The sequence below is a fragment of the Callorhinus ursinus genome, unplaced genomic scaffold (assembly GCF_003265705.2).
Source record: "Callorhinus ursinus isolate GAN/ISIS: 27379988/994484 unplaced genomic scaffold, GSC_fseal_2.0 scaffold19, whole genome shotgun sequence".
NCBI lineage: Eukaryota > Metazoa > Chordata > Mammalia > Carnivora > Otariidae > Callorhinus > Callorhinus ursinus.
The window spans coordinates 24,977,883-24,990,738 of record NW_027397081.1 but is presented as its reverse complement, the minus strand read 5'-3'; the positions used below and the strand labels follow the sequence as shown (position 1 = coordinate 24,990,738).

Here is a 12,856-nt window from a genome sequence, read left to right as displayed (position 1 = left end):
TTGAATCTTTAGTTTCTACCTAATGTTTTTTTTTTTTTTTTTTTTTTTCTGTTCCAGGATACCAGATTACCCTTAGTCATCATTTCTCCTTGGGCTCTTCTTGGTTGTGACAGTTTCTCAGACTTCCCATGATTTTGGTGACCTTGACAGTTTTGATTAGTACTGGTAGGTTATTTTGTAGAATGTCCCTCAATTTGAGTTTGTCTGAACTTTTTCTCATGGTTACACTGGGGTTAATGGTTTTAGGGAAGAGTACTACTGCAGTTTTCTTTTAAAAATTGCTTCTTGAGCAACAGGCATGGACAAGATGAGATAAATGAGATAGATTGTTTTCATCTTCAAGATTTTTTTGATTTTTATTTTAAAAAGTCACGTTAACACACCTCCCCCCACTCCCAAACTAGAGTATATAGTCTCATTCCCTGTCTCTTCCTGCCCTCGTTTACCACCTCAGTTTATCATCCCTCTAGTGTCCTTATGTAAGCTTTGATATTTTGGCTGTTACAGAGCACAGTGTCTAATTGAAATAAATCTGTTTTTAAGTGGCTTATGTAGCATTATGAAAATGTTATATTAGTAAAAAATGTTATCTACAACACAAAAATGTTATTCAAGATAAAGGAACCTGTTACGTTTTCAGGAGATTTTAGTCTAATATTTATGTTTTCATAATGCAGCATTCACTTAATGCAGCTGAGATGGGGCACATTATTTTTGACGTGTCCTGCAATGCATTATTTAGTTAGGGTTATAAGTGTGCTGTGATGACATCTTGGACTCTTGCATCATTTGCTTTTCTCCATTGTTACAGCATCTGCCAATTGCAAGACATTTCAGTGTATTATTCGATACTGTCATTTGCCTTTGGCAAGTAGTTCTGACAAATGAAAGATTAAAATTGAGCTGCAATAGGTGGTAAACCACATTCTTTGTGTCAGATGAAATACCTCCTGGGGTATTTTTCTGGTTTAAGTGAAGCAGTGATTTTGTCCATTTTCAGTGAAAATATGAATTTCATTGAACATAGCAGCATGTTAGTGCCTGAGGGGCATCTCTTGATTACCCTGTATCTCAATTTATGTCATTTAAATTTCAAATAGCAGAACTATCAAGTGAGTCAAAACATTTGAGGCTTAGACAAATGAAAATTCATGGATTCTTTAAGTGTACTATATTTTATTTGAAATGTACTGTTATGAAATATAAACCTTTGATAGGGCTTGGAGAATAAAATAAGGCATTATATATATATTTTGGGGGACAACTAGGTAAAGGCTAAATAAAAATACAATTTGAGCTCCAAGTTAATCATGTCTGGTAGTCCAAAGGTTTCTTTATATCTAAAATTGGCAGTTTTTTAGCCCCCAAATTAAACCTTTGTTGCCTTCTTTTTTTTAAAAGATTTTATTTATTTATTTGAGAGAGTGATTGAGAGAGAGAGTATGCCCGAGTGCACACAAGAGTGAGCATGAGGTGGGGTGAGGGGTAGAGGGAGAGGGAGAAGCAGGCTCCCCACTGAGCAGGAAGCCCGAAGTGGGCTCTATCCCAGGACTCTGGGATCATGACCTGCACTGAAGGCAGACACTCAACAGACTGAGCCACCCACAGGCCCCGCTTTTTTGCCTTCTTGTAAGTATTGTGGATCACAGATATATAAGAACATAAATTTAAGTATATAACATGAAATGAACTTTCCTAGAGCATTTTGTACAAGCATACCTTGCTCTAATTGTCATCTAGAGTGTTTACGTGATACTATGTTATGTACTATAGTAGGTGTAACATACCAATTGTGGCAGATTCATGCAAGCATTTAAATAAGAAATGTTAATGGAAAAATAAGTATAAATTAAGGTGAGTTAAGTGGTATGGTTAGTAATAGTGTAAATGTTATTGGTACAGCTTTATTGTGAATAATTTGCCCCAGTAGACTCAAGAATTTCAAAATAAAGAAGTCAGGTGGTGACTGTCTTGCAGATTGCTGGAGCTCTGAGCCAAGAAAATAAAACTTGCTACGTGTGTGTATATGTTATAAACCCCATGATCTTGCTTCCATTTCCCACAATGAGGGCCTTATTTGCTAAGGAGGCAACCAGTGAGAGGGTGTAGTTGATGATTACATTGCCAGTACCATTCATTCAGCCTCTTAGTAATCACAAGTAATGAACAGCCCTTCCATTTTGAATTGATCAATTTGAATTAATTCTAAGTTATAGGGTTAAAAATGGCTATTTATACAATTTTAATACTCTTCATTTAGGAATGCTATTTCTTTTGCTTGAATTACTGATCATTTCAGAAAGTAAAAGCATATCATTTTGGAGGTGTGTAATTTTTGTGCTTGTTTCTTTCTTATGTAAATACCTGATCATTAAGCAACTGGGCTGTCAGATAAGTAGAATCAACTGAAGAATTTCAAATGCAGATTCTAGGATCTGGTCTCTGGAAATCCAGTGAGTCTCTGTGGGGTTGAGAAACCTGTATTTTTTTTTTTAGCTACTCCTGTGATTCTGATGTCCAGTCAAGTTTAGGAACCAGCCATAGTTTGTGTAATTCTCTTACATACATTCTGAGGCTGGCTTTTGGCTTACACCGAAGATGTTGAGATGTTGTGTTAGATGTTCAGTATTTTTGATGGCAGCAATTTTATTCTGTAGTAAGACTTGAAAGATCTGACTGGCCCTAGAGGGGTATATAGTAAATAATGATACTGGTCTTAGAACATTTTTATACAATTTTTGCTATAATGTGATGTATGTGTTTCTGAAAAATCTTGTGGTTTTACAAATCATGTACTAAAAAGGTCTAGTAAAAATAGAGCTGTACATATCACTCAAAATCTATACAGGTTTGTATCCAGAGCACTAATAAAAGCAACAACAGTCCTAATAACAGTGCAGTTAAAAAGATAATGTCAAATTGCTAGTAAGTACAGAAATACTACAGTAAATATAGGATTTTATCTATAAAATCCCTACCAGACACAGTGTGGGACTAAGTTGAGGCTAGCATCAGAATGGTCTGAATGGCATTATGCACAGTACGATGAGCCCCTGCATTTTATTGCATCCACCATATGGTCGTGAACTTCCTGTTATACTGGATGTACCTGACTGAAAACTAATGTGTGGGAAAAAATTATTACATATAACCTGAATATGATCTAATTCATGTTACAGAAATGTGTTATAGCAGAAGAGATCATATTTAGTGATCATTTTGGGGAACAGTGTAGTGATCATCTCTGGAGTCTGACTCCCAGCTCCACCCTTGTGTCCTGGGGCAAATCACTTATCCTTTTTATGCCTATTTCTTTTGAATTTTTAAAAGTATTATGAAAGTGTTTTTGAAAATATTGTAGGACAGCAGAAAGGAGAATGCTTTGGGCTGGGGAATAATTTGAAAATTTTTTAGTGGAGAGACATTTTAGCTCTTCCTTCACAAATAACCTAAGAGTTAAATACCACTTATAAATTATGTGACCTTGGGCAAGCCTCAGTTCCCTTATATGTAACACAGGGGACAGTGTTGTTTTCTTGGTAACATCACTAGGATTTTGTAGGTATCAGAATTAAAGTGAGATACTTTGTAAAAATTTACCATACAATTAATTGTAAGGTAGGAAAAGGAAACATGACTTTTTTTTTTTTTAAGATTTTATTTATTTGTCAGAGAGCACAAGCAGGCGGAGTGGCAGGGAGAGGGAGAGGGGAGAAGCAGACTCCCCGCTGAGTAGGAGTGATGCGGGGGACTAGATCCTGAAACCCTGGGATCATGACCTGAGTTGAAGGCAGTTGCTTAAATGACAGCCACCCAGGCGTCCCGGAAACATGAATTTCTAAAGTTGAATTTACTAGCTGACTTCAGATGGAGGTGGTCTTTAAGATTTCATCTAACTTTGAAAGTAGTTGAATTTCTGACATTTTTATAAGTGCTCATCGTTTCAAGTTCTGTGCGTTCTCTGGCACAGATAGTTCTCTGGTCTTTCATTCTTTTCAGCATTAAGTAGCCATTGGCCAAATTCTTCTTTACTGTTATAGACATCTACGCCAAATATTCAGTTAGGCAAATATTCCTGATTTCAGAGATGATAGCCTAACAGGAATGTCAGTCAACCTAAGAATTACCCCCCATATTGATTCACAGCTGGGGTCTATGCAGTTGAGAATTCTGACACCTTCGTGTTATTTCCAGAATGTTTTGAATACTTTTCTGATATCCCCAGATAATCTGGTTAATGTTTTATGTCATCTGTGATTTTTTAAAAAAGATTTTATTTATTTATTTGAGAGAGTGAGCTCTCTCTCTCTCTCCCTTTCAAAGGGAGAGGGAGAAGCAGACTCACCACTGAGCAGGGAGCCTGGTGCAGGGCTTGATCCCAGCACCCTGGGATCATGACCTGAATCGAATGCAGATGCTTAACTGACTGAGCCACCCAGGCGCCCCCATCTGTGAACTTATAAGGGGTTACGTTTACTTTTTGCGCTCCTCCTTTTTACCCTCATATTTTGCCCATAGCTGACTAGAGACTCCATTTCATTTAGCTCTTCCTCCCTCCCCATCCCTGTTTAAAACTAACCTCTTTTGTGCTGCCAATTTCAATGAAATTAAGTACTAATTAAAGTAATTTTCAACTTACAGTTTGAATACTCAACAAGCTTGACACTCTCAAAGATAATTTGCTTTTAAATTGTTGTTAATCAAAATAAATCTCTAAATAGGTTATGAGTGAGTTTTATTAATGTGTGCATTTTTTTGAACTGTTTGGGGATAGAAAAAAGGATCGAAGATTTCTCTTTTAAAGCCACACTTGAAGGAACATCCTTAGTTTTTTTCCTTGGAAAACAATGCTGTGACCATATTTTCTTGTTGCCTACTCATTTCGTGGAATGTGTTACACCTGTGTTTATTTTTAAGCTTTTAATATTAGACTGTGTAGTTATGGGGAAATTATAGTGAATTCAATTCTCAGTGCTTCTTCTTTTAAAAGTTTAGTTCCCTAAAATCTGTGTTTTAGATGTAAGATTCCCACCCTTCCCTTGGCTTAATTTCTCTTTGTCATTTGCTTTGAAATATGTCAGAGTGCTTTAAAAGTAGTAAATTGCTGTACTAGTCTAAGGTGATATTTTTATTGTGCTGTTATCTGTTTTGTATTTTATATTTGAAAAATGACAGAGTGTTTGGTAATCATTGGCTGGTGGTTTGATGCTGGCAGACAAACCAGTGCATGATGAATTGTCTTTTCCATTTGTTCACTTAAGAACTCCTAGTTAGTTTGTGGATATAGTTGGTAATTATAGAATCTTTTCCTGTTTTAACTGCTCTTTGGCTTGTAGATTCTGATACACTGGCCAAATAGGAACAGTGTTTTCTCGGGGTGGCTGGAGAGGAGATGGTCTAATTCTGGGCAAACTCTGTTACTTGGTACTAACATATTGGATTTCCAAGCTCATGAAGATGTTTATTGTTTATTCCTCTTATATACTGTATGTGAATCGGTGTTTTCTAAGATATACAGGCTGTTATACAGTAAATCTTTGACCTCTTGATTCCTACTAATCATTTAATTTCAAATGTTTAAGAGTTGGTGATACAAGTTTAGTGTACTAGGTTTCGGGGTATTTCTGTATTTCAACTTTATTCATCTAGTTGATAGTTTATTCCAGGATATCATTTGTTTCTAATTCCTGCCCAAATAGGAGCCATGATAATGTTTCTGTCCTTTCTTTTAAGGATATTCCATAGTTCATACAGCTTTTATGTTGCCCTTCTAAAATGATAGGGACTGACTAGTGGCAGACATACTGGGTTGAGTTTTAGTATTAGTCATAGATTGTTCAGATGTGTGCAGATATTGCCAATGAACTTCGTAGATCATGTAGGAGGATATAGTAATGTCATAAATGGCAGTAGAGGATGCAAGAGCCCATTTAGAAGTCAAAACAACACTTGAGACCTCTTAATGTACATTACCTCATATAGCTGCCCCACTCATACCTGTTTAAGTCATTGCAAGAATATATTATCTATGGCCCTTTGGTTACTTCTGTTTTTGTATTTTCTAATATTTTACCATGTTGTTTGTTCATTTGATTAATATTTACTTTAGAAGGCTGGTAGATGAGGCAGAAAATATCAAACTAAAGCGTTCCATATAGCTTTTAAGAATTAATGCCTGTAGGGGCGCCTGGTAGCTCAGTGGGTTAAGCATCTGCCTTTGGCTCAGGTCATGATCTCAGGGTCCCGGGAATGGAGCCTCCACATTGGGCTCCCTGCTCAGCAGGGAGTCTGCTTCTCCCTCTCCTTCTGCCCCTCTTCCTGCTTGTGCGCCTACCCGTGCTCCCTTTCTCTCTCTCAAATAAATAAAATCTTAAAAAAAAAAAAGAATAAATGCCTGTAAAGGAAATATGAGAGCTAGAGGAGCCTATAGAACCAGACTGTTGTCATATAATCAGCAAAATCCTGAGTGTTAGAGAATATACAGGATTTGGTTTCTTCAACAAATATATGACAAAAATAAAGGAGAGGAAACCTTGAAATCACAAGGGACTTAAGAGACCTATTAACTATAATACCACCATGTGTGGACTTTGTGATTCAAACAAACCCAACTGTTAAAAAAGTTCATGACAATTGGAAAGCCTGGTACATTGACTACATATTTATGATATTAAGGGATTATTGGCTAATTACTTTAGGTGAGATAATAATATTTTAGTAATTTAAAAGAGTCCTTATCTCATGAAAATTTTTGTTCTTCTAAAGAAGTTCAACATTTTTTAGTAGATCTGAAACGTAGATTCATGAAACGTCTTTCTTTTATTACACCTTCTGTTTTTTTAGCACTTATTTACAAATGTTGTGGTACGTAGATACTTTATATATCTTGTTTCGTCTGATCACCTCAATTGGAATATAATTGGGCATGGTTATTCTGATCAGATGAGGAAATTGAACTTAAGAGATCACAAGTAAATTGCCTGAGTTTACATAGGTAATAAGTGGCACAGAGGAATTTGAGTCATCTTCATTAAATTAAAAAAAAATCCAACATTATTTCCTAAATGGAAACTGTGGATACTCAGAAATAGTACTGTTGTTTTCAAATTGCTTTGTATATTTAACTTGAATACTACTTATAATAGTAAAACAGTAGCTTAATAAATTACAGATCAGTAAGTAACAAGTTAGTTCAGTTTCTAAACATCCTTAATTTACCACAAGGGCATAGTGATATAATTTGAAGATTCTGAATTGACACTTAAGAAACAGCTTTATTATTTTGAAGTAATTTTTTGAGATCCTATAAAATATACTTTGCATTTACTACATCTTTTGAAAAATCCCATGAAGAGCACCACAGATAATAATAATAATGTCTGGTTCTAGCCAAATCAGAAGAAATAGGCAGATGCTCAATCCCTAATTAGTGCGTCATTCAAACTTAAATATAAATCTGTGTATCTTTTAAAGACTATCTACATTTACTTCTTTTTACTTCTCTGCTATAGTTTACTCATCTAAAGATTTACGTTATTATTATTTTTGTAATTGATAAAATTTATCAGAACAGATTTCTGTAACAATGGATAATGGGAAAAAAAAGCCTGTTTCCTGAAATAAAGCTAAATGAGCAGGTAAGAACTTAATTCTCCTTTCTAAGAAAATAAAATTGAAGAATTACTGATACCAGGAGTAGAATTTTAAGATACATCAGAATACTATGCCTCAGATTCACGTTTACAAGTATGGGTTTAGCTTCTTTTATTTGAGGAGAGGATGATTGTGCTTTGATAAAAGTGCTTATAATTTTATAAGTAGTTGAATGTTCTCTAAAACATGAAAGAACTTGCTATTGTTGACTCCCATTGTGACTCTTGCCACCCTTGCCAGCCGATAACAAGGGAGCAGGTGGAATAAGATAAGTAGCAGGCTGCCAGAATTACTTGGGTCTCAAATCAGCATGCATTAGAGCGGGCTATCCAGGTAAGGACACCAGTAGGTAAAAGCATTTGATTTATTGGCATTTTTTTCTAGTATTTTGTGGGAGAGACTCTAACAAAGTATATTATGCAATCCTGCACCAGCAGGGGGAGGGGCAGAGAGAGAGGGAGAGAGAGAATCCCAAGCAGACTCTGTACTGATCATGGATCCTGATGCGGCCTTGATCCCACGACCCCAAGATCACAACCTGAGCCTAAATCAAGAGTTGGGCCTTTAAGCAACTGAGCCACCCAGGCATCCTACCCTGAGCTTTTTGCTTAGCCCTAATTTAATTTTTTTCCCCTAGTGATTTCATCCTAGTCTCTCCCAGACCTTCCACCAAGATAGAGTTTAGTTGAATCATTTGCTTTCTTCCCTGATTATTACTCATTAAATTTACATTTAGCATTTTTCTTTGCAATATCATTAATATTAGGAAGCGGTCCGGTTATAGGAATTACCAGAAGTACTGTACATAAATTTCAGTTTTTGCCAAGACTACAGTTTTCTAAGGCCCTAAACTTGTAAAAGTAATGTAAGCCTTTTTGTTCTGTACCTCACTGATTATGATATATTCAATGAGAATTCTAGCTCAGGAAATAATTTCTTTAATTCAACATTATATTAAAGAATACTGAATCTTTATTGTCTTTATAAGGCCTCTTACCAGATCAGTTGCAGCATAATTAATTCTTAATTTTTGCCATTGTGCTTTTATTTATTACTTTTTAGCAGTGTTTTCATTTAACCATTTACATGTAGATGTTGTATTTTAGTGGCCTTAAATTCATTGCTAGAAGACTTATAACTTGTTTCAGAGTTTAATTTTATCTGTAGATTAAAACACTATTGTGGGTAGTCTCTCAGACCAGTGAGGATATCTTGAGATCTCTAGATTGTGATGAAGCAAGTGTTTTTGTTTTGTTATTTATTGAGTCTACTAATGGATTGCTTACGCTAAGACAGTTTGCCTGTTCTGTGTGCCCATGGCTTGGTAGTTGTATGAATTGTTCTCTTTGGTCTCTGACTCATTTCATTTGGAAGAATATGTTAATGCTGATACCATGTTCTTTTTCCCTTGTGCAAGAGCACCTTGAGCTCTTGAGTTTTGGAACAAAGTATTCTTGGGTTGGATTTTATGAACTTTTGAAAGGGAAACAGTGAAACAAGGTGATGTGGTATATGAATTTGACAGTAAGTAGATGCAGTGTTTGCACTTAAAGAGTAGAGGCATTAGATTTCTTTATTAATGAGGTGCAAATTCCACAGATTTTGGTTCTTCTTTGAGGAGGGATTAAATTCATGCTGTAGAGGAGGAATTAAATTTATATTAATTCTTATTACAGATTTATTTCATGATTCTGAGATCTAACCAAAGAGGCAAAGGATCTGTACTCAGAAAACTGATATATAAAGAATTTCTAAGTTTCCTTAGTTATTTAGTCCATGTATTTGTTTTTGCTTTTCTCCTTTGCTATTTTACTTGTTTTTAGTCATCATTTTAGATTTGCCTTGGTCTGTACAAGAATATTGTCTTATTTATGCACACTGACTTATTTATTTTTGAATTTATATTCCTTAAGCTTGGGACTTAAATTTTTCTGTTCACTTGTGTGTATTTATTCAGTAAGCATTTATTGTTGCTATCTATGGTATAGGAGATGGCAGAAATTAGCACTCAACTATTCAAGAGAAAAAACTATGGAATGGATCTTTTACGAATTAACTTGTTTAAAACCAAAAAATTAAATAGCTAACACATTTTTATGTTAGAAATTAAAAACATTGTAGATAAATTAAGGAAGAAAGTAAAAATTACTCAGTGTTTTTGTTATATGATCTAAGTTTTATAAATATATACATTATAAGACTATTTTTCTTATAATAATGGAATCTATATAGTGTTTCTAATTTCTTTTTTTTTTTTTTTGCACTTACTGACACCAAACAGAATATAGCACTGTGGTTAAAAATTGTGTTGAAGAAGTCTGATTAAGTAGATTGTCAGTATTTTTCTTCAGTCAGTATTTACATGAGATGAAGATTCTAGAATGTGTAACAATTGATGGTAGTTACTGATCCAGTGAAAACATAGCCTGAGATTATATATTTGTTGAAGGCAGTGTTCTACATTATAATAAATATTGCACATTTTAAAACTTGAATACCAGAAGATATGCTTTTAATCTTTGCTTGGTTGACTAAGGATACAGAATTGAAAAGCAATAAATGATTTTGGTTAAATGTTGGGAGAGCTTATGCATATACTCAGGAAATTTCCACTTAAAATCACTTATTAAGGAGATTGGAAATGTCATGCTGAACTGTCTTATGATCTAATTTTATATGTACTTTGTAATCCTTGTATTAATATGATGAGGGGAGTATATGAGTTTTTGGTACTAATTTTTGATTCTCCATCCACATTCATGAAAGGGATTCAAATAAGTAGAAAATTATCTCTTAGTTGAGACTTGCTTCCTTTTATTTATTAGATTACTACTCTCTTTTAAATAATGGTAAAAATTACAAAGTGATATAACTAAAGAAAGCCAAGTATTTACATATTAAATATCTTATTTCTCAGTTTTTATATAATTACAACAATAAAAACATTCCATGGCATCAGTGGTGATGAGTGGCATGGCTGTCATTTATAGAGGATCTTATCTTTACTGTGCAATATGATAGTTTCATTACATGCATTATTTCTGATCCACACATTAACCTTACAAGGTTATTATTATTCCTCTTTTAGAGATTACCAAACTGAGACTCAATTTAAGCTACTTAACTCAAACCACACTATCTATAAATGACATAGTTGAGATTTGAACCAATGTCTGTCTGATTTCAAAATATTTCCATTTCTATTGAAATTTTTTTCCAGTGTCATTAAATAGCTTTTTGAAATACAACATTTTTTAAAAATACATATATTGTTGTGATAGGAGTGGATACATTGTTAAAATATTCATTTTTTGAAATTTTATTTGGCTTTTTTGAAGAGTTTAGAGTTAGATCTCGCTTTGAATATGTATTTCTAAAGAGGCAAATCTGCTCTAACATGGTATGTTCCATTTGCTAGCCAAATAGACTTTTTCTGTTGTGTTCAAACTGATCTATAGAGGATCATGTTAAATTAATTGTATATTTAAAAGGTATTTTAATGAAATAAATTTATTTTTAAATAAACAAATATATTTATTTTACTTAAATAAATTTTAATGAAATGAAGTATGCATAATTGTTTGCCCTTTAGATATATTTGTAAACTGAAGCAGATGTCTGTGTATGATGATCCAGAATACAGGAGTATTCTGTAGTAAAAAAGAAAATAGTTATTCTTTTGAAGTTAGTTACTGCAATGTAAGAAACCTACAAACCACCTACAGTTGGTTGGAAAAACAATTAAAAATTTTTTTAAAGATTGTATTTATTTATTTATTTATTTAGAGAGTGTGCACAAGTTGGGGGGAAGGGCAAAGGGAGAGGGAGAGAGAGGATCTCTGAACATGGAGCCCAACTCTGGGCTTGATCCCATGACCCTGAGAACATGAGCTGAGCTGAAATCAGGAGTCAGCTGCTCAACTGACTGAGCCCCCCAGGTACCCCAGTTAGAAGAACAGTTTAAAGATATAAGTAATCTGGAATTTAGAATGAATATATAGTATAAGCATGATTAATGATGGATGACATTGGTACATTATATATGGTGCTTTTTACGTTGGAAGAAAATCTTATTGTGAATATTTTAGGAATTGTGCTTAACTTTTCTTTCTAATACAATTATTATATATACGTAAAGTACACCTAGACACATGCTATTCACATTGAGAATACATAACTTTATGCAAAGTCTGTTTGGTGTATCTGTATTTAAAGGTTTTTTTTTTTTTAAGCTTTTATTTATTTATTTGACAGAGTACAAGCAAGGGGAGCAGGGAGAGGGAGAAGCAGGCTCCCACTGAGCAGAGAGCCCAATGTGGGGCTCGATCCCAGGACCCTGGGATCATGGCCTGAGCCGAAGACAGATGCTTAACTGACTGAGCCACCCAGACGCCCTGGTATATCTGTCTTTAAAGTCAGAATTGTGAAGCATTCTGTGGACAAAGCTTGCTGCCCAGTTCAGGAGATATTTATTGACCTTTTTGCTACGTTTTGAACGAATTGATAAAAACAATTCTAATTTAAAGTGTGGGAAAATGAACACTGAAATGGGAGTATCAGGACCTCGGTTCTCTTCCTGCTCTGCTGCTATTTTGTTTTGTGATCACTACGTGCACCCTTTTTTTGTAGTCAGCCCAAACGTGTGGGGGATGCTGTGTAGAAATGAGTGCAGGTCATCAGTATACAACAAAATTACGAGATCAGAGCGGGTCAGGCTAATGAGCTATAAATGTAGATCAAATTGAAAGCCATATATTTTCCCCATAGAAATAATATTTTACGTGGTGGTTAGATTTTAGGTAGATTTTTAAAAAATATTTTTAATACAGACTTATAAAGTGAGTAACCCTGGACAAATTATTACACTAAGCTTCAATTTCTGTACCTGTAATATGAGGATTATAATAGCTCCTAAGTGTGAGAATTACATAATAAATTATAATCAATTTTGTAAGGCCCACAATGTTTGGCAATTAAATCAGTACTCAGTGTATGTTTACTGTTATTATTACTACTTTACTGCTGCTAGAAAAATAAGCCACTTTAAAAATATTTTTCTTGAAAAAGATGCGTTCTAATTTCAGATTCTTAAACTTACCGCAAAAATTTCTTTTCCTCTTGCTGCCGTGGGGTTAGGAACTTCCCTATCTCTTGTCTTCCTTACCTCTTGGTGAGTAGATGAAGACTCATTTAGTTCTAAACT

At 34.4% G+C, this 12,856-nt stretch overlaps 1 protein-coding gene across 3 annotated transcripts in view; it reads left to right on the top strand.

Annotated features, from left to right (window-relative positions):
• The window catches only part of ARHGAP32 (Rho GTPase activating protein 32), a 311,991-nt gene that overhangs the window by 80,480 nt on the left and 218,655 nt on the right, over window positions 1-12,856 (top strand). Inside the window, exon 2 of one of the 3 annotated variants that reach the window (XM_073903974.1) lies at window positions 58-165. The exons of the other annotated variants lie outside the window; for them this stretch is intronic. The gene's annotated coding sequence lies outside the window, so the exon portion shown is untranslated. The remainder of the gene's footprint in view (window positions 1-57; window positions 166-12,856) is intronic. 3 annotated transcript variants of the gene reach the window in all.